Source organism: Alligator sinensis, unplaced genomic scaffold (assembly GCF_000455745.1).
Source record: "Alligator sinensis unplaced genomic scaffold, ASM45574v1 scaffold800_1, whole genome shotgun sequence".
In the NCBI taxonomy this organism is placed as follows: Eukaryota; Metazoa; Chordata; order Crocodylia; family Alligatoridae; genus Alligator; species Alligator sinensis.
The window spans coordinates 589,671-590,083 of NW_005842655.1; the positions used below are offsets into that span (position 1 = coordinate 589,671).

The 413-nt window shown below is 61.7% G+C and overlaps 1 protein-coding gene across 3 annotated transcripts in view; it reads right to left on the reverse strand.

Moving 5' to 3' along the window:
* The window catches only part of LUZP1 (leucine zipper protein 1), a 78,368-nt gene that overhangs the window by 76,745 nt on the left and 1,210 nt on the right, over nucleotides 1–413 (reverse strand). Inside the window, exon 1 of one of the 3 annotated variants that reach the window (XM_014524740.2) lies at nucleotides 237–346. The exons of the other annotated variants lie outside the window; for them this stretch is intronic. The gene's annotated coding sequence lies outside the window, so the exon portion shown is untranslated. Of the gene's footprint in view, nucleotides 1–236; nucleotides 347–413 lie in introns of those variants that run through there. 3 annotated transcript variants of the gene reach the window in all.

Genomic DNA, 413 nt, shown 5'->3' on the forward strand with positions numbered 1-413 from the left:
CCCCCCCCCGCTGCGAGGGGCACGAGTCGTTCATGTTCCACGGTAAAGCGTCCGTCCCCTTTGCGCGAATCCGAGTTACACGCCGCTCTCCAGGACCGCACGTACCACGTACAGCGAGGGAAACCTGCGCTAAGAGAAGAGTGAGAACAAGGGACAGGCGAGAAAAGAGCTCTGCACAGCCAGGGCGTACAGGCAGCAGCCACAACAACGTACAATAAAACCGGACTATCACTTACCAACTGACGCCCACCTAAGACTAGCACGCAGGGACGCGCAGCCTGTGCCCCGGCGAGGCCCGCGAGGAAACTCAACTCAACTCAACTCAACTCAGATAAGTGTAAGGAAAACCCGGGCCGTCTCACCGCAGCGCCCAAGTGCCCGGCTCCGGCTCCGGCTCCGGCTCCCGCCCAGCG